A 27,369-nucleotide genomic window follows, 5' to 3' on the forward strand; every position below is an offset into this window, starting at 1 on the left:
CTTTGGGGTGATTTTTTGTTTCAGTACTTCCTTTTTCATTGTAACATAATGACCATTACTATGTTACAATAAAAACGAAGAACTAAAACAAAAATACACATTTGCCCACATTTTTCAAGATCGTTCTCTAGCCAGATATACATATATGTATATGTTAGGGGAAAGTTTGCATAGAAATGTGAAAGCATATTAGTAGATTCAGGTAGGTAGCTGTGTTCAGTGGCGTAGCGTGGGTTGTCAGCACTCGGGGCAAGGCAAGTAATTTGCGCCCCCTAACCCGTGGATTTGCGCCCCCTAACCCTAACCCCCAGATGGTGCGCCCGGTGCGCCCGGTGCGCCCAGCCCCCCCTGCACCCCCCACGCTACGCCACTGGCTGTGTTGGTCTGACGCAGTCAAAATAAAAATAAAAAAAATAAAAAATTGTCTTATAGACCAACTAAGTTTGTTCTGGTATAAGCTTTCATGTGCATGCACACAGATATTAGTGGAAACTGCTTGCAAGAAGGTGTTGATTTGGCAGAACTGCAGACAAAGATGTATTTATTAAGAGAAAATGCAAAAATGTGGATAGCTGGAAAAAATGAAAAATAGAGGGAAATTATAATTGACAGACTCGGCCAATTTCCTCAGTCTCATGTCTGGCTAGTGGGGACCATGCTGATGGGGGAAGTTGTGCAGCTTCGCTGACCTTGCCCCCCATATCTAGAGGGAAAACCATGGGTCCGTGCCCTGCTGCGTTGCCCCGTGGTTCTGCAGAACCCCCTGTGAATTGGACTTTGCTATATTTGAGACCCTCTTGAACAGAGAAGGTTGGTCCATTAGCGCATTGGGGCACTGCCTTTCCAATCTCAGTCTGCAAATCTTAGCCATGGAAGGAAAGGGGCACACACAGAGAGAGAAAGCGGTGATTTTGCACACACACACAGGGAATGAACCTATCACATACAGAGAAAGGGGCAATTACATACACATGCACACTCACAGAGCTTGCCATCTGTCTGGTGCAGGTCAGCAATAAAACTGGTGTCAGTGAAATTAACTCTTTATGCAAAGAAACCAAGTGATCACAGCAACACTTCCCCGTAGGTCTTGCCACAATGACGCAGTCATGAAAACTGAAGGTCCCCGCCTTCCCACTGCCCTGTAAGGCTCCTTCCCCAGCACCCTAAGGCTCTGCTTTCTTGTTACTCATTGCCCTGTCCTTCTCATTTCTCTGTGTGTTCTGGGAGTCCAAGGATGAGGGGAGCTGGTCGCAGCAGGAGGGGGAGACTGCCTGGCTTCTTCAGCAGCCTACCTCATCTCTGTCTCCCCCTCCTCTCCTGCCTCTCATTCAGGACTTCTCTCTGCCACAGCCTCTTCCTGCTCACTAAACCCTGTTGCCCCTTCAGCCTCCAACACCTCCTCCTCCTAGTCTTCTCCCTCTGACCTCTCATCGTTGCCCCACCACCAACCCCCTGGCTCTGAACCTTCTTCCCCTGGGGGTTCCCCAGATGGTGTCTCCTACCACTCCTCTGAATCCAGCCAGTGCTTTTTTCTGAGGGGACGCATACTCCTAAACATTTTGTGAATCTAAATTTGGTTTCATTGAGGGGCAGTATTTCAATATGAGTAGGAAAATGAGAGTAACCCCCAAACATTTTTTTTAAGAAGAAAAGCACTGCATCCAGTCAGTCCTTGACACTTACAAGCATTCCTGGTGTGGTCCTTCACTTTAGTCTCAGTGTTATCATTACATAATTCAGTAGAGAGGACAGGTGGAAGGCAAAACTAGAATTAGTTGACTCTACCCTGTGATTGGCTCTGGCGCCACCTACTGGTGGCCTCCCTGTCCTCCACCCTACTAGTTCCAATGTGACCAGCCATCACAGCTCTTAAAACACCTTGGCCTTTTCCTCCATCTTCTTCCCATGCCAGACGCAGTATGTCTTTTTGACTTGCCACGTCCATTTCTCTTAGCCTCATTGACTTCCACCTAATCACAACTGAGCTTCTTGGAAGCCTTTTTTACAGGGTCAATCAAGAAATTATGGGCAATTCGCATTTAAATAGATATTCCCAAAATTTGCTGATCACTGGGGGCGGGTGTCTGTTTTTGTCCCAGAGATCACATAAAATATTACATTAGGGGGTGGGGGAGCTGTGGTACAAAGAAGAAAACAAAGGGAACGGTAACAATGTGGCCAAGCAGCTCGAATCTTCTAATTTATGTAGAATGGATTATTACTTCGACAACTTGACCCCGGGCAAAAGTTCCTCAGCTGAGAAGATTTACAATCTAATTATGCAGCAAGTTCTGCTGTGGCAGTTTGGGTCTTCTATTACATTACATTACATTAGCTAAAATAGCTGCTTCCTCACTCTCTTGGTGTTCCATGCACTCCAATCGTCTGCATCTTTCTACTCTTTGGCTGCTTTTAGTTAAAATATACATATTTATGCTGATGCCTTCTTGCTCACAACAGCAGCCGCGGGATTAAGCAGTTGATGCTTTACATGTTCTGCAATTTGGGAACTCCCTCTCAGCTGAGTGACTTTAAAGGACCATCAAAGTATTTTTCATAATTTTTCCAATGACCATTTTCGCTCCCCCTACCCCAACTTGTCCACAAATAACTCCATGAGAAAGCCTGGAGCTAAGATCTGTTTTGTTTTCCCGTGATTCTTCCCTGCAAGCACATCTAGTTCACTATAGGGCATAGCAACACTGGGATTCTTTTTGCTCATAAATATATTGCACAGTATGGGGCTTCCAGCATACAAAGACACCTGAATATTGTTTTAGACCACGCAGCCATCAAACCTGGCATTGGTTATTCTAGCTGGTGGTGGCTAGGGGTGAACAAGGGTCATCTAAGTCTAGCCTCCTGCAATGCAGGAATGTCAATTTTGCACATATTCACTCATCAATCTGTTTCATCCCATATCCACATTAACCCAATGTGCAGCAGAATTCATATTTAATAATAATAATAGGCCGGGCTCAGGGCGGCTAACAAGCAATTATAAAAACAAGTTGAATGAATACAATTTAAAAACAAGATTAAAATACAATATGAAAACATTAAAACACAGCTTCATCACAGGAGGAGAAAGGAAAAAAGAAAGAGGGGGGAATCAAATTGACTCCAAGCCAAAGGCCAGGCGGAACAACTCTGTCTTACAGGCCCTGCGGAAAGAAATCAGATCCTGCAGGGCCCTGGTCTCATGAGGCAGAGCGTTCCACCAGGCTGGAGCCAGAGTTGAAAAAGCCCTGGCTCTGGTTGAAGCCAATCTAACTTCCTTAGGGCCCGGGACCTCTAAGGTGTTGTTATTTATGGACCTTAAGGTCCTCCGTGGGGCATAGCGGGAGAGGTGGTCCCATAGGTACGAGGGTACTAGGCTATGAAGGGCTTTAAAGGTCAAACCAGCACCTTAAATCTGACCCTGTACTCTACCGGGAGCCAGTGCAGCTGGAAAAGCACTGGGTGAATAGGCTCCCACGGCAGAGACCCGTGAGGAGCCTCGCTGCAGCATTCTGCACCCACTGGAGTTTCTGGGACAGCTTCAAGGGTAGCCCCACGTGCAGCGAGTTACAATAATCAAGCCTGGAGGTGACTGTTGCATGGATCACTGTGGCCAGGTCGGGGTGGGAAAGGTAAGGGACCAACTGCATTCAAATGTATTTTATCAAAACATACAGATTTGTGCACATATTTTAGCTTATCATGTGCATTTTAAGACACTTCAGTAGGCTTTTTGAGCTAAGCACTATATCACAAAATTTAGAGGAGTGTGAAATCTAAAGGATAATTATGTTTGATCCATATATTCATCCTAGGAGGTGCTCCTCTAGTAAGTTCGCTCTGGAATACACGGAAACTGAATTCTTCAAGTATCCATCACTCAGAATAGTCACTCAATGGTAAGCTAGCTCTGTATACATATTTGATTGCATGCAGAAAATTCATTTCTACTCCACAGGTCTCATGTGGAATGCTTACTCCTTACTCCAAGGGTATCCAATCATCTGGGAGTACATTTGGAAATCTAAGAGACTGCAGCAGGCCCCACAAAATGCCCAGACAGAATTACTAATAGCAATGCACAGCACTGCCAGCACCCCATAGCAGGCAAAACACCTCTATGCCTACAAAAATAATAAACCACAATGCAAGCAAGCTCCCCAGAAACAGGCAATCTACCCCAAATCAGACAGTAGTGCCCCCACACTTGATAGCATCATGTCCTGCCCTCACTTTATCCTTGAATTCTGACTATCCCAGACAAATGTTCAAAATGTCCAAAACCTCACAGACACACCTGCGAATGCAGACTAACTCCTAAATGTGTTTATCAGCATTTATTTCTGTATTTCCCTATTTTTCAGACATATATCAAGGAGTCAAATTTAGGTGAATTTTAACATTCACCAAAACTATTCTGAATCTTCAGACAATTACAAAAAAATAATAAAATCATCTTGTTAGCTTTCCATTGTGAAGGTTATTGCTCAACAAATTTCAGAAAACTTCCTTCTTCCCTCTCCCTTTCTTACGGTAAATGTCATCAATTTAGAAAAATGTTGACATTTACCATCATTTATGGTGCCTACCCTTCCCAACATGGGAATTGTGCCAGCAGGGAGTGTGATCATCAGAGAGCCCAATGTAGTTCTGATGCCCCGTTTCCTATAATGCCTTGGCTTTCTTCATGCACTAGGAAGCATCCTCCTCCAAGCATTTAAGAGATCAAGGGGAGAAATTATGATGCTATTAGGTGCTTTTAATAAGGATGAAATCTATGACATGCCTAGGATTGCACTGTAAATCTTGTCCTCATCCACAGCTAACAGATATGTTCCATGTCACAGATGTACTGTAAATGTTAAAGACAAACCTCACAATATTAAGCATTTCTAACATTTACCGAAGGCCTCCTAAAATAAATGTTAAGAATAACTGGTAAGAGTCAGCATTCACCAGTTCATTTGTAAATAGATATTGGCTATAATTCCCACTCACCCTTAGAAAGCAAGGAGTTGGAAGTTCCAAGTTCTAAGGAACAACATTTGGTTTTTAGGCAGTCAAAATACCGAAAAGAAAGAAGTGGTTCTTTCTCAACGGCTGGCAACCTCTGTCGCACCAAAGGCCTTAAAGTCAAACTCAAAGTGAGCCATTACTCTGTGACCCTTAATTATTCAGAAATAGTTTAGCAACTGGCAGAAATACTGTATCCTCCCTATAAAGTATGCATTTTGCTGTCTAGTTACGTGACCCCCGCTGATGGGTGAAAAGTGATTTCTTGTTTGATAAACTCACTTAGAAGTGAAGGCTGATTAATTGCAGTTAGGAGTCAAAGGTGAATCAGAGAGCTGCTGGAAATAAAAAGAAACCTTTTATATAAGATGATATATTCAAATATATACTGATGTAAAATACCACTCTGTGATTGTCAATAAAATGGGGGCACAGTGTCCTTCAGACCACAAGCGGAACACTTAGGATTATATAATTTTTTAAAATGGGAGTTTTCCTTTATGAGCTGTGCATAAGGCTTGGTCTGTAATGCAGCAGAATGAAGTGGTAGAGTCCTGAGGTGGAGCGGACTTCAGATTGCATGTGGAGGTACACCATTTACAAAACTAAATGGCCAACTAAAGCAAACCAACCCCATACTGGAAGAAAAATACGGTACTTTACAAAGAAAATGGTTCTAAGTCAGGCCTAAGTCTGTTCTGGTTCAATGCGAGATTTCTACTTGCAGGGAGACCGGTCAGCATTCAGAAATTATTTTACCCACCTCCCATGTGAAGTGGAACAATCCATTGCACCACCTCATCTTGTTCCATGCACATGCTAAGTCTAAGTTCTAACCCTCACTGGGTGGTAAACCTGTCTTGACTGTACCACCTTGGACTCATGAGGGCTCATGATCAAATGTTCCTTTATTTTATTTTATTTTTTTAAAAAACAATCCTACCTACAGAAAACTAGTCTGTCAGGGTGAAGGCTAAACTAGAAAGCTACTCAAAGAGATGCTAGATTTCTATATGAAGGGAATTCTTGTGTGGAATAGCATTTTGTCAGAAGAGGCCCCCACTTGCTGCCTGAGGTGGTACAGATCAGGTACAGGATTATCTGAGAAGAATTAGGCCTCAGGTAGACTGCCTGTGTATACAAAGAGACAGAGAATAGTTGGTTGTGGTCATGAAAGGCCAAAAGCACCTCCGACCCAAAATAGCTGAGAAGAATGCTTCTCACTTTTGAATTATGGTGCTGGAGGAGACTCTTGAGAGTCCCATGGACTGCAAGAAGATCAAACCTATCCATTCTGAAGGAAATCAGCCCTGAGTGCTCCCTGGAAGGACAGATCCTGAAGCTGAGGCTTGAATACTTTGGCCACCTCATGAGAAGAGAAGACTCCCTGGAAGAGACCCTGATGTTGGGAAAGATTGAGGGCACAAGGAGAAGGGGACAACAGAGGACGAGATGGTTGGACAGTGTTCTCGAAGCTACTAACATGAGTTTGACCAAACTGCGGAAGGCAGTGGAAGACAAAAGTGCCTGGTGTGCTCTGGTCCATGGGGTCACAAAGAGTCGGACATGACTAAATGACTAAACAACAACAACAACAAATGCTTCTCACATCAGCTAAGAGACATTTCCTATCTAGGTACCAAACTGGCAACACATGAAGCTTGCATGGAAAGGTGTTCTTCATTGCTGCCCCCCAGCTGTGGAGGAATATTCTTTCTCTGGAAGACAATGGGTAGGCCAAATGCAAATGATCAGTCTATAAGCCCTCAATCAGCCTTCTTTACTTGAAGGATCACCTTACTGCAGAAGAGGAACTTTTACAAAACTTTATTGTCTGTTCTGCACTTGTAAGCAACCAATCCTTTAGTGTGGCAACACCTACTTTCTGAAATTCCCTGCCTATTCACATGACACAGTTCTCTTCACTGCACTGTAACTTTATAGCAAAGTATAGTGAGGAACACTGAAAGACTGAGACACTGATGTGACTTCAAGGCTGGATTACTGCAATGCACTCTGTGTGCGGCTTCCCTTGTGGTTGTTTTGGAAAAGCAGCTAGTGTCGAATGCTTTAGCATGATTGATGTCAGGAGTGAGATCCCAGCACTGTATCACATCTTGGTCAAAGATCTGCCCTGGTTGCTGAGCCAACTTCAAATCTTACTAGTAGTACATAAAGCCCTTAACAGTATGGAACCAGTAAACATCTCTCAAGCCTTGTCCTTTATGTGTCTGCTTTACCACCTAGATGTGCACAACTTGCACTCTTGTACAATACAATGTTCACTCCACATCTGTTAGGAGTTTAGCATTCAGTGTACCAACAGCAGACACATCCGTTTTGTTGTTTCAGACTCCTGGTAAAAACAATTCCATTTTGGGAAGCCTACCTGAGCATGTGGGTTAGAAGCGGGTGGCGCTGTGGGTTAAACCACAGAGCCTAGGGCTTGCCAATTGGAAGGTTGGTGGTTCGAATCCCTGCAACAGGGTGAGCTCCCATTGTTCGGTCCCAGCTCTTGCCAACCTAGCAGTTCGAAAGCACGTCAAAGTGCAAGTAGATAAATAGGTACCGCTCCGGCGGGAAGGTAAACGGTGTTTCTATGCGCTGCTCTGGTTCGCCAGAAGCGGCTTAGTCATGCTGGCCACATGACCTAGAAAAACTGTCTGCGGACAAACGTCGGCTTCCTCGGCCAGGAAAGCGAGATGAGCACCGCAACTCCAGAGTCGTCTGCGACTGGACCTAACTGTCAGGGGTACCTTTACCTGAGCATGTAAACAAGTTTGGCATACTTGTTTTTATTTTTTTCCTGAACTTATTTGCATATTGCTAATTGCTATAAACTGTTTCACACACACTGCTTAGAGGTTCTTTGCTTATGTGGTTGATGAGTTCCTCAAATAAACAAAAACCAAACTCAGGACCGGGTTTCAAGAGTCCATCTCAGGTACAAAGCCCACTGAGAGGCCTTGGCAAAACCTCTCAGGTAGGGTTGCCATACATCTGGAGTTTCCTGGACCCAACCAGTATTCGGGCCTCGTAAACAGTATCCGGGCAGAAATCACTGAAATGTCTGCGAAAATCCGGACGTATGGCAGCCCATTTCAGAAGCGTAGGTTTTGGCAAATTTCATCAAAAATAGCTCAAAAACTCTTTTTTTCTTTTGAGATTTTTGAAATATGGCAACCCTATCTTACTGCACGTACATTGCAAGGGTGTTGCAGATATGTTACACCGCTGGGAGCTCCCTGATGGAAGGAGGACAGGATCCAAAGGCAAGTTATCACCACCCTTCTCGTTCCATAATCTTTTACACCTTCTGCCCTTCAAATGTCATGTGTGACAGAAAACAAGAGGTTTGTTCCATACCATCAACCCAATAAAACAGAGGATCGTGCCTCAAAACGGAATGTATCATTATATCACAGAGCGGAAAACACAAATCATGGTCATATAGAAATTATTCAAGCGGAATACCTTTTCCAGTTTCTGCTTTTGCATTTTCATATTGGACACCTCTGCGATGTGCGCCCTTCACAATGTGTGCAATGGGTTTGTTTGCGTTGTCCTACACAATAGCACTGAGCTGTAGGTTTTCCTAGTCTTCAGAGTCTTCAAAGCACAGTAATGGGAACGGAGTCATTAGCAGGAAAAGGGCTATAAAACAAAAAATAAAAAACAACATATCTGTGAGCATTTTGTATACATTTTGCCATCCAAAATCTTAGACAAATAATCATATCAGTTCAGACAGTTACAGCACCATTCTAACTACGTCTACTCAGGAGTAAGTCCTGCTAAATGACTCCCAGTTAAGCAGGATAAAGATTGATGGTTTAATTGATAGAACCTGCATAAACACTGGATCTGAAGGAAAGAGCCTTTGCTTCAGAGATGATGTATTTGTGCATCACAACAATCACCAACTTACAGAGATTTTTTGAGTCTCTTATGATTGAGTTCGTCTGTATTTGGCAGGATTAGGGTGGATGTTTCAGTCTACTATCATTCCAAGTCTTCCTCTGGGAAGGAAACTTAGCACCAGCCACAAATCCACCCCTGCTACTGTGCCACTAAAATGGCAGTCCCCTCCAGTTTGCCACCTGAGAATAGGGTGTGAGTGTCAGGAACCTCTACACAACTGGGGATTCTTGGCCAATCAGGATCCCTGCTGATGTGTTGGAACTCTGGACTCATGGGGCCAGTGTTAGAAACTCAGACATATAAGCTAGGCACCAAATTTCTCCTTAAACCATGGTTGCGGTCACCAAAACGGAACATCTTATTGTCATTTTGGGGCAAGTTGGCTCTAAAGCAGTGTTTCTCAACCTGTGGGTCCCCTGATGTTGTTGGACTACAACACCCATCGTCCCTGACCACTGGTCATGCTGGCTAGGAATGATGGGAGTTGTAGTCCAACAACATCTGGGGACCCACAGGTTGAGAAACACTGCTCTAAAGTCTTATCCCCCCCCCCCAATGATAGACTGGCTGTGATTGATTCTCAGTTAAACATCTGGTTAGTTCAGAAGACAACCTTGTGCTAGTTAAGAGCTTTGAGAACCAAAACAAGAAAAGTCACTTGATTCAGGCACAGTCAACATATATACAGTGGTACCTCAGGTTAAGTACTTAACTCGTTCCGGAGGTCCGTACTTAACCTGAAACTGTTCTTAACCTGAAGCACCACTTTAGCTAATGGGGCCTCCTGTTGCCGCCACACCACTGGAACACAATTTCTGTTCTCATCCTGAAGCAAAGTTCTTAACCTGAAGCACTATTTCTGGGTTAGCAGAGTCTGTAACCTGAAGCGTATGTAACCTGAAGCATATGTAACCTGAGGTTCCACTGTACTGGCCTATTTCGACCTCTTTTTCTTAAGGGTGACATGGACGCATTCATAACATAAGAACATTCTGCACAACTGTGAGCATGGCAGTGGGGTGGGGTAAGTGAAGACAAGCTACAACAATTAACAATAATGTTCACTGCTTCTGCTCAGGCTTAATGGAAAAAGCATTCAGGTTCCTGAAATTCATTCCAACTGTGCAGATAAAATATTAAGGATAGAATTCTACAGGATGTGGCATTAATGTGTTAAAACAGTTAAGATCCAATGGTCCCCCAGGCATGGTCCTCCAGATGGTGGAGATGCCAGGCAGCATCCTGGCATCCGGGCATCTTCACTTGGTTGCAAGTGGCTGATAGCCAGGCGCTAAGTGAGCCCGATGCCTGGCTAATTTCAAACACTGCATGGGGCTTAAAGACCCCTTGCTCACCAACAAAATATGGTATGCCTCTCGTCCATTTGCCAAGGAAAGGCACAGGTCTCTTGGGACCAGATTTTGTGTGTTGTTTCCCCCATTAGTCTACAACGTGTGTCTAAGTTAAATAAAAGTTTGCAGTCGTCTAAACGACAGCCATCCTCTGAATTGCCAAAAATGTGTAGCAGCAAGTTTTGCTGCTGTTGAGTGCAGAGGAGGGAGAGGGGAGATTGCAATCTATTTCCCAACCTGAGTCATTTATCCCCTATTAGATAAAAGTATAATAGACTATACCAAAAGGGTCACTGGCCTTCCATTTAATGATATTGCCAGCACCAATCTACATTTTTTCTTTCTCCCGGCTGCATCCCACAACACAGAATAAATGGCTGATCTCTTCACAATAACAGCTGATTTCTATTTATTAAGCTAAAAAGGTCACCATTTTCTACGGCTAGGCCGCCCCGCACTATTGATAATTTTATGCATAAACAAATGGCAAATTTGTGCCACATAAATATGCATTAGCAATTACTTTTTCTCCGGGCAACGCTCACCGCATGCAAATGCGTCCCTCTGGTAGGGCTGGGTGGCTTTTGTTTTAGCTCTTGAATGGCCAAACAAAAGAGCACAACAATAATAATAATACACCGATTTTTTTTAAAAAATAAAAAGTAAAAAATAAATGCCAATCAATAGGAAATGCTAATGCAAAGGTAAATGGCAAGAAACTTGCTTGAAAGGAAGAGAAGAAAGAAAAAGAGAAAAGGCAACCAACAAACGTAATGAAAGGGTGTGTGGTGGGGGGAATATTGCATATGGGCGGCTCTCAATTTTACACCTATTTCAACAATTAAAAAAAAAGAAAGAAAGAAAGAAAAAGAAAATCCTGAAATGGCTAAATTGCTCTTGAAATGGTAACAGACAGACTGGCATTAAACCAGACACCAGATGGAGGAAGGAGAAAAATACATACAAGTTGAATAAACACCAAAGAGGACACAAGCGCACATGGGGGGGTGAGGGAGAAAAAGGGAAAGGAAAAGGTTGGGGATGCATACGCAGAGTTTTGAAGGTAATTTATGCAGTTCTGGAGTTGTCACAGATCCATTCCTGTTTCTGGGTGTTTCGTTTTTAAGAAAGTGGAAAATATAGCCAAGCATCAAGAAGTTGCTGTCTGAAAAGTAATCGACTTTATTGCAATTGATTGCGATGATTATCTGCATGCACTTGTTTAGAATTTGTTTGTTTGTTTTTTAAATCGATCAGCGTCACACAAAAATAACGTAAAAATGCAATGGGACAGATTGGAAACAGTAAATCCATAATAACAGGGTCCAATGCGATGGCTCTGGGAAAAGCCAGGGCAAAATGATGTACAGTGGTGCCCCGCAAGACGAATGCCTCGCAAGATGAAAAACCCGCTAGACGAAAGGGTTTTCCGTTTTTCGATGAGCTTCGCAAGACGAATTTCCCTATGGGCTTGCTTCGCAAAACGAAAAAGTCTTGCGAGTCTTGCGAATTTTTTTGCTTCCCCCCCCCCCCTTTTTCTAAGCCGCTAAGCCACTAATAGCCTTTTAGCCGCTAAGCCGCTAAGCCTTTAATAGCCGCTAAACCGCTAAACCGCTAATAGCGCTAATCCGCTAAGCCGCTAATAGGGTTGCTTCGCAAGACGAAAAAACCGCTAGACGAAGAGACTCGTGGAACGGATTAATTTCGTCTTGCGAGGCACCACTGTATTCACAAGACGTCTGAAGCAACATTCTGTTGGGGCCTTAGCTCTTGACACCTTGCCATTATCTTTTAGGCAAACTAACCCAAGTTGTAGGCGTGTGTGATGATGCTTCACTTGAAAGTGGAGGAGCTCCAGCTTCATTAATCTGTATGATGTGGGCAGAAAACCTCAAGTCCGAGAGCCAAAAATGATCCCAGGGCCTCAGGATTCTCCCTCGCTCTATTTCCCTCCCTCACTAGATCCAACAGGACTCTCTTATTCTGGAACAGGACCTGTCCCAGATTTCTGGGAGGACTTATTGGAATCTGCCATGGGTCCCATCCAGTTCTGGAAAGTCTTAGACCATGTAGAGCCCAATTGCCAAGTCCTAATAAGGTACCCTAATTGATTGATTGTGATTTTATGTAAGCTGTGTTACTTTTATTGTTGTTAGCCGCTCTGAGCCCGGCTTCGACTGGGGAGGACGCGATATAAATAAAATTTTATTATTTTATTATTATTATTACCCAAGCACTGAGAGAACATTGCAAATTCCAAAAGGATGGTCATTTAGCTTCTCGCAGCTAAATGAACAATGCATGCTGCACCACTTAAACAACCATAGATAACATTGCATGACATACGAGCCAGTTCTTAGGGGCCAAGGCAGTTCCTGCCCCCATGGTTTTTTTTAAGGGGACCGGACTCCCTCAATGCTCAGAGGGTGTTCGGCTCTGCCCCAGGCTCCTCACAACTACACACATGATGTTGTGCACATGACATCAGGACAATGTGGGGGCACCTCCATCCTCGTGAGAAAATGGCGCCGCTGTTGCATGATAATAGCTTTTATAGATCACACCACCTCAAAACATCTTCCACTATGCAATTAGTTAACTGTTATTAATGTGTTCTTTCATTAAGGTGTTAAGGGCTCTTAGCTCTCTCTCTCTGGATCTCAGCGAAGCCTATAGTTTTGTGCCAGACTCCAGATGCAGTTTGGGAGCTTGTCCAGAAATCCACTCCCAAAATTCAGAAGGCTGGGCTTCTCTCCCAGCTTTCACCAAATGCTACAATTAATGGAGGGTATCTGAGAAATAACACTGGCAAAGCGCTCACAAGACACTGTTTTAATTCCATACCCCTATCTTTGAGTAGAAGAGATTGCTACTGAAGTCACATTATCTTCACCGCGTGCTCTAAATAGATCTGTCTTAAATAAATCTCCATATATTATGTCATTCTTCCATAAAGTCATAGACATGAGAACCAAGAATGCTGAGTCTCTCAACTCTCCTAGCCCGATATTCTCTCTATTGAAATATATAGACACCCGGAGGAGCCACAGATTCTGCTACAAAAACCTTTCAAAAAGGAAGCAGTCTCCCTATTGGCTGTAGCTTTCTGGTGGGGAATAATTAGAAGGAAAAAACAATGTGCCAAACTGATGCACAGCATTCACACAAATGTTAAATCCTGTTGAAAAATGCCTGTTTTTCAGAGCTTTGGGTACTTTTTGCAAAAATGTTGCCTTCATTCACTCTCATTCTCAACTGCCTTCACTTGTTCTTTGTGATATCACTGCAGTGCCTACAGAGCATTGAGATGATATGCCATTCACTGCGTGGTCCCTGACTGGTTATGTGGAGTCATGACATCATTCTCTTCACTGCTTGAGCCCTGATTGGCTGAACCATGAAAAAGAAGACTGTGGCAACAAGGTGGGGCACAGTGCCACAGTAGCAGCAGCAGCAGCAGCCAGCAAAGCAATGGGACAGGATGGAGTAGAAAGACAAAACCCGCCTAATCATTATTTTCCAGGAACACTTTCTACCCCATTTGTCCAAAGATCAAAACTAAAGAACATTTGGCACAGACCTGGAGACCTAACAGGAATCAAATCCGAGTCCACTGTGTTTTAAAATTCTATTCTAATTTTTCCAGTTTAAAGTGACTAAAGCAGAAGAAAACAAAAATAACTTTGTAAGTCCTCAGAGCATAGATGTATCAGATGCTTCTCTGCTGACTGTCCAGCAGAGTGATGGCACTTAACAAATACTAATTGCTAACCATGGAGTCTAAAGCAACATCCCACTGTGTGTCTTTCTATTGAAGCTTGTGAGAATAGCAAAGTGATGAATATGGGCTGCAGCTCAGTGGTTAGAGCATCTGCATTGCATGCTGAAGGTCCCAAGTTCAATCCCGCAAGGAAACGTAGGAGTGTCCCCTCTTTGAAAGCCTGGAGAGCTGCTGCCAGTCAGTGCAGACAACACTGTGCAACATGGCCCAATGGGTCTGACTCAGTGCAAGGCAGCTTTCTGGGTTAGATAAAGGTAAAGGGACCCCTGACCATTAGGTCCAGTCGTGACCGACTCTGGGGTTGCGGCGCTCATCCTGCTCTATTGGCCAAGGGAGCCGGCGTACAGCTACCAGGTCATGTGGCCAGCATGACTAAGCCGCTTCTGGTGAACCAGAGCAGCGCACGGAAACACTGTTTACCTTCCCGCTGGAGCGGTGCCTATTTATCTACTTGCACTTTGACGTGCTTTCAAACTGTTAGGTTGGCAGGAGCAGGGACTGAGCAACGGGAGCTCACCCCGTCACGGGGATTCGAACCGCCGACCTTCTGATCGGCAAGTCCTAGGCTCTGTGGTTTAAACCACAGTGCCACCCGCGTCCCTGCTTCCTGGGTTACTCATCTATAAAGAGGATAAAGCTGTTGTCTGTTTTCTATGGCAGCATCTGAAGCATTCCAGAGGGTTAATACATCTCTCGGCACATTTGGCATGGTGTTTTGTTAAATATGTCTTTGATCCCCAACAAAAAGAAAAGAAAAGAGAATGAATGCATAGGTCTCCCGAGGTCAATCAGAACGAGGAAAAAGAAAGAAAAAGGCATGGACAGGTACGCTAAAGAGAAATAATGTCAAATTGTTTGATTGTCACATTTCGCACGCATGTTCCCGCAGCCGATCTGACTTCATTTAGCAGGGTTAGGCTCCCTGTAACAGGAGGGCAATTATGACTGCGTGGTCCGCAACACAGGGAGGGCACTTAAACCAAGAGAAAGGCAAATCCATTGGCCAACGGATTATCTTGTTCACACCCAACTGAATGCAGTATTTAATTTTTCAACATTATTTTATTTTATTTTCTACGGCAATCGTGATGATTTAATAAATGCATTGCTTCGGAATGAAGAGCAGCAACAGGTGAAAGTGTTAGAGCAGGTTGACAAACAGATCTTCCCCTGCATGCAATTAGATCTTACCACAGCATGTCTTTTGTTATCTTGCTGATAGAAGCAGTCAAGGTTTTTGCCTTCAAGCTAAAGATCTGAAAAGGGGAAGGGGGGGAGTGGCGGGAGGGATTTTATTTTTTATTTTTTTATTTTTGACATTGACAGCTTGTACGGAAGCAGTTTGGGGGCATAGCTGAATGTAAATCAGAAGGCAGGCTAGGAACACAATGATCAGCATTGTTATACTTTGTGTCTGAACCTCCAGCTTCAATGCCACACTGCATGTGTGGGTAAGAGTTCAAAAGAAGTCAGTCTTTAGAAGTTGCCGAACCACTCTGCATTTCATTGCAGAATGGATTTCAATGTGCAGGGTGTCGTCCCCCACCACCACCTCCTTACTTCAAAACTACAAGCCGTCCTAAGAGTTAAAAAAAATATTTTTTCTTATTCCCCGATTCCAGCCTCTGGAGCTATTATCATTTGAAACAGTAATCCTACGGCAGACTGACAGAGCTGTCATTGATAGAGAGTCTAAATACAGTGTTTAGGTAGTCTTATATGCCACACATAAGCAGAGTGGGGGGAAACCCCAGACAAATAATTGATAATACAAATGCCGGCACATTTGCATGATTGACTTCCAAGACAATCACATTGTTTCCCAGATGGCTTCCGCAACAGGATAACTATGGCATGTTGCAAAAAGTTTCGACTCTCAGAACTGAAACAAATGGTACCCTTCCTTCCCCCACCATTTGTTAACAATAATCATCACATGTCAAAAACCCTTAACATAAGAAGAGCCCTAATGGATCAGGCCAATGTCCAATCCTGTTCTCACAGTGGCCAGCCAGAAGGCTATGAGAAGGCCACAAGCCGAACCTGAGTGCAGCAGCACTCTCCTCACAAGAAGTTCCCAGCAACTGATATTCAGAGTCCTATTTCCTCCAGCTTCCTTTCCCCGTGGAGATTGCCATTCTCTGCCTCTTGGCCCACCATCAGATATTCAGAAGTGTGTCACTCTTAAATAAGGGAATTCACTTGGCACTCTAAACAGGGCAGTGGCTCAGTTGTAGAGCACCTGCTTAGCATGCAGAACATCCCAGGTCCAGTCCATGGGATCTCCTAGTAGGACTAGGAATGTTCCCAATCTGAATTCCTCGAGAACCCCCTGCCAGGCAACGTAGGCCCACTGAGATGGAAAGTCCAAAGGTGGCTTTATATATACATTTACTTGGGATCAAGCTTTAAGGGACACGGTAGGACTTCCTTCGGAGTGCAGGGAATTGCACTGTGCATGAAACGAGGTCAGAACCAAACAGTTGAATCAGAGGTGAAATGCAAACAAAGCAAAGTTGGCCTTTTCCCAGGGACCCCAGCACAGACTGCGTCCGATGAACATGGACAACAGGAACACATGTCTCAGTCTTTGTACTAGAGCAAGTGTGCTTTTCTTTAAGCTAGGGATGGGGAGAAGATGGACCTGCATCTTCTAGTAGCTCAACGGGTCACCAAGAATCTCTTACTCCTAATTTTTCAACACTTACCTATGGCCCTTCCCCTATAGTAGTGTTTCCCAAACTTTGGTCTCAGCTGTTTTTGAACTACAAATCCCATCATCCCTAGCTAGCAAGACTAGTGGTCAAGGATGATGGGGACTGTAGTCCATAAACAGCTGGAGATCCAAGTTTGGGAAAGACTGCCCTATAGGCCTATAGATATATTCAGCAGTCAAGGACTGATATCTATAGAAGCAAAACCACACTTGAAATTTGCTTAGGATACTTGGCTTGTGCAATACCTTACCAAAGAAATCTGTTTGCATGCATCAACAATGTTGCTTATTATGGAAAGTTCTGCTTTCATCAGCAAGGAATATACCCCCATTCTGCTTTGTTGTAAAAGCCTCAAAATAGCATCCCAAGGAAGGGGGGGGGCTCAGAAAATTACCAGTTCTACATTTCCGTCTTTCCCCCTTGCTGATGACTTTTGCCCGAATCTTAACATTAATATCAAATGTTATGCTCGAAGCCGGGAAATGGGGAAAGCACTTTTTTTCTTCTCCTTCTTCCTGAGAAAGCTTTTAAATGCCTCATTTCCATCTCCTTAGCTGGTACGAGACTATTTCATAAGGAAATCAGAACACCTCCAAGCAACAGCTGATGAAAGTGTCCAGGGTTGAATTAGCTCACCAGCCTCAATCAGAAATGGCATAGAAGCAAACTCCATTTCTGGAAGGTAGCCCATAATAGCAGGCATAGGGCAGGTTTGACTGAAACTCCTCTTACTAAACTTTGCTGCACCTAATGTTTCCAGGATCAGTGGCTATGTTTTTTCCCATTTCTTTTTATCGGCAGATTCTTCTCACTGGGACAGAGCGATGTTCATCTCAGAGTTCTGCTTACGTGTTTTGCGTGGGTCAGCAAGAGTCGAGTTGAACTTATTTTCAGGTTGACGACTGTCTCGGTAGTGGCTTCCCTAAAAAGGGCTGCCTTCAGATGTCTTCTAAAAGTCTGATAGTTGTTCTTCTCTTTGACATTTGGTGGGAGGGCGTTCCACAGGGCAGGTGCCACTACCGAGAAGGCCCTCTGCCTGGTTCCCTGTACCTTGGCTTCTCACAGCGAGGGAATCACCAGAAGGCCCTCGGCGCTGGACCTCAGTGTCCGGGCAGAATGATGGAGGTGGAGATGCTCCTTCAGGTATACAGGACCGAGGCCGTTTAGGGCTTTAAAGGTCAGCACTAACACTTTGAATTCTGCTCAGAAATGTACTGGGAGCCAGTGCAGATCTCTCAGGTCTGGTGTTATGTGGTCCCGGCGACCACTCCTAGTCACCTGTCTAGCTGTCGCATTATGGATTAATTGCAATTTCCAGGTCACCTTTAAAGGTAGCCCCACGTAGAGTGCATTGCAGTAGTCTAAGCGAGAGATAACTAGAGCATGCACCACTCTGGCAAGACAGTCGGCGGGCAGGTAGGGTCTCAGCGTGCGTACCAGGTGGAGCTGGTAGACAGCTGCCCTGGACACAGAATTGACCTGCATCTCCATGGTCAGCTGCGAGTCCAAAATGACTCCCAGGCTGCGCACCTGGTCCTTCAGAGGCACAGTTACCCCATTCAGGACCAGGGAGTCCTCCACACCCGCCCGCCTCCTGTCCCCCAAAAACAGTACTTCTGTCTCGTCAGGATTCAACCTCAATCGGTTAGCTGCCACCCATCCTCAAATTGGGTCTACTAGACTCATTTTTTAAAAAAGCAATGTGGACTGAACTTGCTTCTTAGGCCCCTCCAGTATTAGCGGCCCCAAAGCTCAAACTTCTATTAGTTTCATAATAAATCTGCCCCTGCAGGAGCCTATGAGTCAGTATAAATTCTTCATGCCGGGGGCTGCTTGAGGTTTGAAGGGAAAGGCAGTTGGAAGAAAGAAGCCTCTGATTTGCTGAGAACTGCGAGTGAGGAGAGTGCTGTTGCACTCAGGTTGCGCTTGTGTTTGGCCACAGTGAGAAAAGAATGCTGGGCTCCATGGCAGATTTGGGGAGTGTGACTGGTTCGCCTGCACAGGGCGCTGAGCTGAGAGGGTACCGCAGGGGGGCATTGCAACAAGTACAAACAATGGGAAGTGAAAGGCAGAGGGGCACAGAATTGTGGTGTTGCATATTCTCCCCCACCCTGCCCCACCAAACCACCTAAAACCTCGTATTTACGGGACTGCCTGCAGAAGACCTTAAGGTCCATGAATAATCACAGTTTAGAGGTCCCAGGCCCTAAGGAAGTCAGATTATCCTCCACCAGGGCCAGGGCCTTCTCAGTGATGGCTCCGAACTGGTGGAATGCTCTGTCCCATGAGACCAGGGCCCTGCAGGATTTAACTTCCTTCCACAGGGCCTGTAAGGCAGAGCTATTCCACCTGGCTTTCAATTTGAACTTATTCCCCTTCCTTCCCTCCCCCTCCCTTTTTTATGAAGATTACCCTCTCTGGGATCCCACAGCTAATTCTCCCCTGGTCTCCTCACTGGCCCAGATAGGACTAATTTAGCCAGCTAGCCCTGGTGATCATCTAATATTTATTGGATGCATTTCCCCCCAAATTGATTTTTGAATTCTGAATTTATTGTTATTCACGTTTTATACGGTATTTTATGCTGTTTTTTGTTACATCAATTAAGTGTTTAAAATTTGTTGTTAGCCACCCTGAGCCCGGTTTTCTGAACTGGGAAGGGCGGGGTATAAAAAAATTATTATTATTATTATTATTATTATTATTATTATTATTATTATTATAACATACTAATTAAAACTTCAGCCATGTGCTAAAACCAAAAGATGATCTAATCAAGGAGACTTCTAGGGAAGCTCAAAAACAGAGGAAGACAATGAAACCATCCCCATTATTTGCTCCAGGTTTACATGAATTAGAGAGCTGTACCGCTCCAGTTCATAGGGGTTCTGTCCTTACTATAGCTTTAGTATAGATCCAAGGTCACGAGTGCATTAAGTGCCACTTTTGAGATGTCAAATCATTTTGTGTTGATACTCCCAGGCATTTTAAACCGCTATGGCTAATATCCATTGATCAACCTACCTCCCATGTATTACTTGTGTATTACTTATTCAAAAGCCATTTAAGTTAGTGGCTCCCTGTAATGTTTGGCAGTGTTGGAAAAAAAGGAAATTTTAACTAATTACACACTAGAATAGAGTGATATTGTTTGGGGTTTGTAACTCAATAAACATTGAGCCAAATCAGGATTTAATGTCCTATTTTCATAATGTTGGCCTATTTGTTCTCATTACAGTTAAGCACTAGTTTTTTTGGCTTAGTCTGCTAAAGCATCAATGGATCTTTGTGGATTACAATTGGATTTACTGAACATCCCAAGCTGTAAACAAGCAGCCTGGATTATAAACGAGAGAGCAAGGTAGCAAATATGTTTTATCATTCCCTCCCTCGTATACCGTTACGTTATTACGCTCATCTAGTTTATTTATGCGGCCGCATGAGGCTGAAGTACTCCATTAAATGTACAGAGTCATTCCAAAGGTATTAAATCAGGATCAGTGCTTTATGCCGCTAAAGTTAAGTGTCTCTGTGTCGAGAGCCCTGGTGTGACGGTGCCAGGCACAAGTCGCTCACAACTAGTATGGCGTCAAAGTGGGCTGCTAGTTTTGTTAAAAACTTTGTAAGTGCCTTTTGTCCATTTGGGGAGAGTCATTATAAAAGGGCTGAGAAATATTGATACTTAAAGCGATCCCTGTACATGAAGCATTGTCCACTTTCTAATGCCATTCATTTATTATCTGTGGTGTCTGAATTATTAAATAATAATGACAATGACAATGACAGTACAGTGGTACCTCTGGCTCCAAACGGGATCCATTCCACAGGCCCGTTCACAACATGAATTAATGCAACCCGCCGCAGCGCGTCTGCGCACGCACAGGTTGCGATTCGCCGCTTCTGCGCATGCGCATGACATCATTTTGCGCGTCTGCGCATGCGTGAGTGGAGAAACCCGGAAGTAACCCTTTCCGGTACTTCCGGATCACCGCAGGACGCAACCTGAAAAAATGTATCATGAAGCAAACGTAACATGAGGTATGACTGTAATAATACACCACCCATCTGGCTGGGTGGCTTCCAAGACATATAAAAACATAATATAACATCAAACATTAAAAACTTCCCGATACAGGGCTGCCTTCCGATGTCTTCTAAAATTTGCATAGTTCTTTCTCTCTTTGACATCTGATGGGAAGGCATTCTACAGGGTGGGCGTCACTGTCTTGTTCCCTGTAATCTCACTTCTCACAGTGAGGGAACTGCCAGAAGGCCCTCAGAGCTTGGCCTCAGTGTCTGGTCTGAACATAGGCATGGAGACGCTCCTTCAAGTATACAGTGCTAGATCTGACAGGCTATAAAGCACCTGGATGTCATCACAACAATTGTGTGCTTCCTGACTTTCCAGTCTCACTCAAGGAAGAGTGAAAAAATGACCAGAAGATTTCCATGTGTTTCAGAGCATGGATTAAAACACCTCTTGGATTTCTCTACCTTTCAGGCAAATGCAACATCTGAGCAACGTTTGGCTCAGCACTAGTGAAAACCCCTTGATTTTCAGCCCCTCACATCTGTTGACCATGCAAAGCACATGCACTACCCCATAAGCGACAGAACTCCTGGGATATTGCATTGATTCAGTATGCAGTTGGTTACATAGCCAACTCAAGGATAAGCAATCCAACCAATCACTTGTGATATGATGCAACACTTTTAGAAAATCCAATATAGTGGCAAAATAGCCTTTGTAACAGCACCAAAGGTGAACAATGTATTTATTAAGGGTGATATCTAGTGTTGGTCATACTCAGAAAAGGTCCATTGGAATAAAGAGGTTTAAGTAACTCCATTTATTTCCATGGGTCTACTCAGATGCTATCTTAACTGGAGATCACTGACGTTTTACATGCCCCTTGATATAAAAATACACATCAAAGTGGTTTACATAAAATATAATTTGTTACAAAGCAACAAAAATTTGCATAAGAATTTGTTTTACAAAGCTACATGAAAACAAGAGAAATCATGGAGCTTGATAGCTTAGTTGTTAAAGCATGGTGCTGACCTAAACGGCCTCAGCACAGTATACCTAAAGGAGCGTCTCCACCCCCATCATCCAGCCTGGACACTGAGGTCCAGCTCTGAGGGCCTTCTGGCAGTTCCCTCACTGTGAGACATGAAACTACAGGGAACCAGGCAGAGGGCCTTCTCGGTAGTGGCGCCTGCCCTGTGGAACGCCCTCCCATCAGATGTCAAAGAAATAAACAACTATCTGACTTTTAGAAGACATCTGAAGGCAGCCCTGTTTAGGGAAGTTTTTAATGTTTGAAGTTTTATTCTGTTTTTAATGCTCTGTTGAAAGCTGCTAAGAGTGGCAGGTGTAAATAAATAAATAAATAAATAAATCACCACCACCACCACCACCACCAACATTGCAGGTCTGATCCCCTTAAGGGACAGCTGTATATTCCTGCAATGCAGGAGGCTGGACTAGTCAGTGGTTCTCAACCTGTGGGTCCCCAGATGTTGTTGGACTACAACTCCCATCATTCCTAGCCAGCATGTCCAGTGGTCAGGGATGATGGGAGTTGTAGTCCAGCAACATCTGGGGACCCACAGGTTGAGAACCACTGGTAGATGATCCTCAGGGACACTTCCAATTCTACAATTCTATAAAACATAGCTATAACTGAGCAATATAAGAGGTGGTATGTCCCTGAATACTAGTTGCTGGAAGCGGGGAGCATGCTGCTTCATTCATATCCTGCTTGGTGGCTTCCCAGAAGCACCCAGTTGCAAACTGAGAAGCGGATGGACCTAGTCTGGCCCAGTAGGGCTCATCCTACATTCTTACGCTATCAAAATCATACAAATTAATATACTGGTCTGCAAATTCCAGTTGCATTTTCTTTGCGTACACAAATTGCTTCCATTCTGATTAGAAACAGGCCATGCCAGAAATAGGGTAGTTTCACAGCAATGTTGGAAGGCTGACTTAATATCCCAGGCATAAAAAGATCCTTCTCCAATAGATATTTAACTTGGAACCCTGAAGGAGAGAATTAGCTGAACCCTAAAACCTCTCTCCAGAAATTAACAATAAACAAGATATAGGAGCCAACATTCGACGACAGGGCATATCTAAAGCCATTATACATCAAAACACCCAGGATGGGAACTGCTCAGAGTAGGGAAATAAAAATGCTGATTCTACATGTTATATTCCATGGGAGGTCAGGGGGAGGGTATATGATTACTGATGGATTGGGGGGGGGATTTGATTGGAAGGTGCTCCGAGATTTATTGGAAACCACAGGGAGTAAATGAATGAAGGGAAATGAGCAAGCATGGCAGCAAACAAGAAAGAGTGTTAGAAAGGTAGGTAACCTGACCAAGAAAATACATAATCGGCAAACTCCAAGGTGTCAGATATGAAGCTGAAAACGACTTCTCGTATACTGGGTTTATTTTGTCAGGGTGAGCCCAGAGACATTGTAGGTTATGGCTGAATCCAGGTATGGTGTGGAAAGGGGGTTCAGGTGAACCCCATCAGACTTTCAATAAATGTGTTAGTACAACAGTGGAATGCGTCTACCACATTTTGCCCACAGCACAGCCACCTGTTTGGGTCCTGTACTGGGAGAAAGTCAGAATATAAATAAAAAAAGGGCAAACACATTAACAACAAACAGGGGTCCAAGTTGAATAAAATATTGTGATGGTGGTATTGTAGCCTTCTCTGAGTCTTGTTGCCAAGCAAGCACTTTCCTGAGAAGTCAAGCAGTCCAGAGGTCATAGAATCCAGATGATCACAGAACCAAGGGTACAAATGGAGAGCAGAGAGCAGCAAGCTGGAGCCAGGAATCACAGCCATTCTTCCCAGCACCTGACTGCTTCTGAGATCCAATTAATCCAGAATGCAGCAGCTAGACTGGTGACTGGGAGTGGCCACCAAGACCATATAACACCGGTCCTGAAAGACCTGCATTGGCTCCCAGTATGTCTCCGAGCACAATTCAAAGTGTTGCTGCTGACCTTTAAAGCCCTAAACGGCCTTGGCTCAGTGTACCTGAAGGAGTGTTTCCACCCCCATTGTTCAGCCCGGACACTGAGGTCCAGTGCCGAGGGGCTTCTGGTGGTTCCCTCACTGCGAGAAGCCAAGTTACAGGGAACCAGGCAGAGGGCCTTCTTGGTAGCGGCACCCGCCCTGTGGAATACCCTCCTATCAGATGTCAAGGCAATAAGCAACTATCTTACTTTAAAAGACATCTGAAGGCAGCCCTGTTTAGGGAAGTTTTTAATGTTTAATGCTGTATAGTGTTTTTAATATTTAGTTGGGAGCCGCCCAGAGTGGCTGGGGAAACCCAGCCAGATGGGCGGGGTATAAATACCGTAAATTATTGTTGTTGTTGTTAGAGCTCTAGAAGGCTGACGCCAGCTGGTTCTCATCAGTGCCTTCTTCTCACTCCACCTTCTCCCACTTCAGTCTCCTGTTCAGCAGTTGATGCTGACTTTGGCCCATGATAGGGGGCAGGCAAGCCCCGCCCCGCATAATCAATCACAAGATGTGACCGACACTCAACATTTGTGTGGCAATGCCTATCAACTTTGGGGGGACGCCCCCTCAAATATTTGATTGTGGCCCCTAGGAGTTGGCACCTATGGCAAAGAACAACCTGCTCCTGTACATAGGGACTGATATGTTAGTGCCAACACCTTGTCCCTGTCAAACTGTCCTGCTCCCCATCTCAAATGCACCCAGTGCTTTTCAATTGTTCTGTTCAAACACTTGCGTGGTTGCCTCCTCTGCTTCCCCCTAGCCAACTCTTCCTTACCTTGAGGGGAAAGGACTGTAGCTCGGGGGTGGAGAATCTGTTCTGCTCAATCCTTGGCGTCATCAAGTAAGCTTAGAAGAGGCCACCACCTGAAACCCTGGAGAGCTTCTTCCAGTCAGTGCAGACCCTACTGAGCTGGATGGACCAATGGTCTGACTCTATAGAAGGCAACTTCCTAAATTACTAAAAGTGGAAGACTGCTATAGAGGCAGCAATAGTGGGTCCTGCTATGGATGATGCATGGAGCATCTTTTCCTGCAAGGAACTAAGAGCCTGATTCCCCATTGGAAAAAGATGATCTCTGCATTTATAGGAGAGCTCACCTTTCCTGTTGCTTTCTCAAGATGTCCCCCTCCTTTCACGAACAGAAGGCGCAAGGAAGCTTGAGATAGTGGTCCTGTTCACAGCAAGCTATGCAAACCCTGACACACCTCTGCCAGCATAGTGCCATGCTTAGAGTGGTGGACACAGAGACCTGAATTCAAATCCTCATCTAGCCATGAAGTTCACTTGGTGACCTGGGGCACAGTCTCCGAGCTTAACCTACCAAAATGGGGAGGAGAACTATGAACACCACCTTGCAGTGTGGTGTAGTGGTTAAGAGCGGTAGTCTCGTAATCTGGGGAACCGGGTTCATGTCTCCGCTCCTCCATACACAGCTGCTGGGTGACCTTGGGCTAGTCACACTTCTCTGAAGTCTCTCAGTCCCACTCACCTCACAGAGTGTTTGTTGTGGGGGAGGAAGGGAAAGGAGAATGTTAGCCGCTTTGAGACTCCTTCGGGTAGTGAAAAGCAGGATATCCAATCCAAACTCTTCTTCCATAGAGGAAATGAGGGATATATCAATGCAATCAATCCATGAGACAGTGCTACATCCCTAGGAACATCCAAGGATGGTTGCAAAGAGCTCACCTTTCACATACAGAAGAAGCCCATGGAAAATGGATCAGCTGCTAGCTTCAAGATGCTGGGTTTTATTCAACCCCCCCACCCCCCAAAAAAATTCTTTCTCAGATATCTCCTTCTCCCCTGCCCACTGCCTTTTCCCTTTCCTTCATTCCTTTCTTTGGGAATCTTCATCTCAAACTCAAATCTAACCAGGACCTACCGGTTTTTCATTGAGGCTTGATTATCAATTTGCACCTCTGTGTAGGAAGGCTGGAGGATTCTATTGTTTTGTTAATTGTCAATTTACATCTTTGAAAGGTGTTGTAATTTCCCCCCTTACTGCTTGGCAGGTTAAGACTAATTCCGCCTGTACATGAACGAACACACACGGCTCCTCTGAGATATAGTTTACTAAAAGTACATTATTTCTAATTTTTAGTTCATTGTTCATTTTTTTCTCTTAGGAGGGGGGGGGGACCCAACTGGAACTTGTCAAAGCAAGTAGAAATTACTCTCATTAAATAGTACTGCTCTAGGTACAGTAATTGGTTCCTACCCACCTGCCCACCAGTAAAGTTGTAGATTAACCAGTAGCAAAATTATTTGCCAAATACAGCACAAACGGGTGGTAACTGTAAGAATAAAATCAGTTATGGGGGAGGGCTATGGCTCAGTAAGCCCCAGGGTTTAGCCCTATGACATATCCAGGTAGCAGCAGAAATGTCCCTTTTCTAAAATCCAGGTGAGTCACCTCCAGTCAGCGTAGCCAATCAGATTTCAAAGTAAAATCAATCAAAAATAAAGTCTGTTCTACTGGACACTCCCAATGGGTTTCCCTTACTCTCCTTCTTCTTGAAAGAATCTTTGTCCCAACAACTGATGGTGATGTTGCATACCCTGCATCTGTCCCGGGAAAACCGGGACATCCCATTTCTTTCACACAAGAGCACAGAGGCCATTTTGGGTGCTGCAATCTCACGTCATGATCACCCTCCCCACAAAAAAGTGTTTTTTCTGAGGCCGTGATCTCACACAGGTCACATGACACACCCGGGAGCACGGCCTGGAAGACGTGTGTCCTGGTTTGGGGCCTGGACAAGTTTGAGGGTATGATGTTGGTGTGTGAGTGTGGGTTTATTACATGTGGTGGCCGTGATCGGCACCAACTTGGATGGCTTTGAAAGAGGATTAGACAAATTCATACCCAGATCTACCTATCTTTTAAATCGGAACCAGTGAAGGTGGCGAAAGTGAGTGTCTGGAGGCAGTTGGAGGATGGATGTCGGCTAAGAGATTGAGGTTGTATCCTGACAAGACAAAAGTACTGTTTTGGGGGGACGGGTGGGTATGAAGGCCTCCCTGGTCCTGAATGGGATAACTGTGCCTCTGAGGTGTGCAGCCTGGGAGTCATTTTGGACTCACAGCTGTCCATGGAGGCGCAGATCAATTCTGTGTCCAGGGCAGCTGTCTACCAGCTCCATCTGGAACACAGACTGAGACGCTACCTGCCTGCAGACTGTCTCACCAGAATGGTGCATGCTCTAGTTATCTCCCACTTGGTTTACTGCAATGCGCTCTACATGGGGCTACCTTTGAAGGTGATCTGGAAACTGCAATTAATCCAGAATGTGGCAGCTAGACTGGTGACTGGGAGTGGCCACTGAGACCATACAACTCTGGTCCTGAAAGACCTACATTGGCTCCCAGTACGTTTCCAAGCACAATTCAAAGTGTTGGTGCTGACCTTTAAAGCCCTAAACGGCCTCGGCCCAGTATACCTGAAGAAGCTAGAGGCAACAATGCTTTTGAACACCAGTTGTTGCTGAAAACTACAGGAGGGGAGAGTGTTCTTCTACTTG

At 44.6% G+C, this 27,369-nt stretch overlaps 1 protein-coding gene across 3 annotated transcripts in view; it reads right to left on the bottom strand.

Moving 5' to 3' along the window:
• The window catches only part of SOX5 (SRY-box transcription factor 5), a 783,587-nt gene that overhangs the window by 620,195 nt on the left and 136,023 nt on the right, over window positions 1-27,369 (bottom strand). For all 3 annotated transcript variants that reach the window (XM_081209974.1, XM_081209972.1, XM_081209973.1), the window contains exon 2: window positions 8,491-8,670. The gene's annotated coding sequence lies outside the window, so the exon portion shown is untranslated. The remainder of the gene's footprint in view (window positions 1-8,490; window positions 8,671-27,369) is intronic.

This window comes from Podarcis bocagei (genome assembly GCF_964188305.1).
Source record: "Podarcis bocagei genome assembly, chromosome: 10".
Classification (NCBI taxonomy): domain Eukaryota; kingdom Metazoa; phylum Chordata; class Lepidosauria; order Squamata; family Lacertidae; genus Podarcis; species Podarcis bocagei.